Below are 2,648 nucleotides of genomic sequence, written 5' to 3' on the forward strand. Positions count from 1 at the left end.
TTGCTGCGCCTGCAGAAATCTGAAATGGTGTCTTCTTTGCCTAAGCTTGAGGCACCTGTCAAGCATGTTTGTGAGGGCTGCATATTGGGTAAAATGCAGCGTGCTTCCTTTCCCAAAGATGGATCAGTGAGAGCTGAACGCAGATTGCAGCTTGTTCACAGTGATGTTTGTGGTCCCATGCAAACTCCATCATTTGGAAACTACCTTTACTTCGTGACTTTCATTGATGATTTTACCAGGCATGCATGGGTATATCCTTTGAAGGCAAAGTCCGAAGTGTTTTTGTGCTTCAAACAGTTTTTGGTTATGGCTGAAAATGTGTCAGAAAGTAAGATGGGCACCCTCCGTTCAGATCGAGGGGGGGAGTATATGTCTTCAGAATTTAATGCATTTCTGGCTGAGCGTGGGATAAAACACCAATGTACAGTGCCGTATACACCACAGCAAAATGGTGTGGCTGAGAGAAAAAACAGGTCTCTCATGGAAATGGCAAGATGTATGGTTAAGAGTCAAAGTCTACCACATGGTTTTTGGCTTGAGGCTGTCATGTGTGCCACTTATGTACTAAACAGGTGTCCCACCAAAGCATTACAGGTTGTCACTCCATATGAGGCTTGGCATAGCCGCAAGCCATCTGTTGGCCATTTACGTGTTTTTGGTTGCCTGGCATATGCATTAGTGCCTGTGCAATATCGCAGAAAATTGGATGACAAAGCTGTCAAATGTATTTTTGTTGGATATAGTGCTGAGAGCAAAGGCTATCGTTTGTATCATCCACAGACAAAGCGCATTTTGGTTAGCCGTGATGTTGTATTTGTGGAAGATGCAGTTCAGCCCTTGGTTTCATGTACTAAGGAGACAGATATCAGCTCACGTGATGTCTATGATACATTGTTGCCTCTTTTCAGTGGTGCACAGTCAAGTGCAATACCTCATGAGGCAGTTTTTCAGCCTATGCAGGTTTTAAATGATGGCACAGATCAGCCTATATCTGATGCAGATGTGCATGATGCACTTGAGGATGAGAGACAAGAGATTGAGGGCTCTAGGAACATGCCTAGATGGCTGGTGCAGACTTTGCGTGACAGCAAGTTGGATGCCCCTTTGTCTAGTCGCACTCGTTCTGGCTCTCATGGTGCCTCTTATGCGTCAGATTGTTATGCATTGGCTGTTTCTAGTATGTGCGATGAAAGTGAGCCTGTTTCATTTGATGAGGCACAAAGTTCAGAAAATTGGATGGCTGCTATGCAAGCAGAATACGATGCTATTATGAAGAATAGTACATGGTCTTTATGTGACTTGCCCCCTGGCAAGAAGGCCATTGGCACTAAGTGGGTATACAAATTGAAGCGTAAGCCTGATGGCACAGTGGATCGCCATAAGGCTAGGCTTGTTGCAAAAGGTTATGCTCAAGAGAAGGGCATTGATTTTGATGAGACTTTTGCTCCCACATGTCGTATGACCACTGTTCGTAGCATCTGTGCATTAGCAGCTCATAATGGTTGGAATGTACATCAGCTGGACATAAAGACTGCGTTCTTAAATGGAGATTTGCATGAGGAGGTGTATGTATCGCAGCCTCGTGGTTTTGTTCAAAGAGGGCAGGAAAACAAAGTGTGCAGGTTAAAAAAGGCTTTATATGGTTTAAAGCAAGCTCCACGAGCTTGGTATGAAAAAATACATGCATATTTGACTGCACATGGGTTTCAGAATAGTCCAACAGAAAGCACTTTGTATGTTAAACGTGTGGATGGTGTACATCTAATCATTGCTCTCTATGTCGATGACATGCTGCTCACAGGACCAAATGAGAGTCATATTGCTGATTTTAAGGCTGATTTGAATGCCTCTTTTGAGATGTCAGATTTGGGGCATTTGCATCATTATTTGGGGATACAATTTAAGCAGTGTGATGGAGGTATTGCTTTGTGTCAGACAAAGTATATTGAAACATTGTTGCGGAGATTTGGCCTTGAAGACTGCAAGCCTATTGCTACTCCAATGGAGACAGGTTTGAAGTTGAGTCTTCATGATGCTGGAGATCACTTTGATGTCACACTCTATCAGACAGCTGTTGGTTGCCTCATTTATGTATGCATTACGAGGCCAGACATTCAGTTTGCAGTCTCACAGGTGAGCAGATTTATGCATAGTCCAGGCATTAAGCATTGGCAGGCAGTGAAGCGTATCTTTCGCTATTTGAGTGGTACTCGGCATCTTGGGTTGTTTTATCCCAAGGGGGGATCATTGCCGCCAGATTTACATGTTTTTTCAGATTCTGACTGGGCTGGTTGTTATGACACACGCGTGTCCACGAGTGGTTTTTGCTTCATGCTTGGAAGCTCATGCATATCATGGTTGAGCAAGAAGCAGCCTACTGTGGCCACTTCTAGTTGTGAAGCTGAGTACAGGGCAGCTTTCACAGCTACGGTTGAGTGTGTGTGGCTCAGACGCCTTATGGCTGATTTGGGTGTTGGGCAGCCATCTGCCACCACCATCTTCACTGACAGTCAGAGCGCATTGGCAGTTGCGCGGAACCCAGTGTTCCATGCTCGTACGAAGCACATTGAGGTGCACTACCATTATGTCAGGGAGAGACTCTCTGCAGGAGAGATCAGTTTGGCTTATGTGCCAACACAGGATAACCT

The sequence above is a fragment of the Cibotium barometz genome, chromosome 17 (assembly GCF_041138505.1).
Source record: "Cibotium barometz isolate CiBa-2024 chromosome 17, ASM4113850v1, whole genome shotgun sequence".
Classification (NCBI taxonomy): domain Eukaryota; kingdom Viridiplantae; phylum Streptophyta; class Polypodiopsida; order Cyatheales; family Cibotiaceae; genus Cibotium; species Cibotium barometz.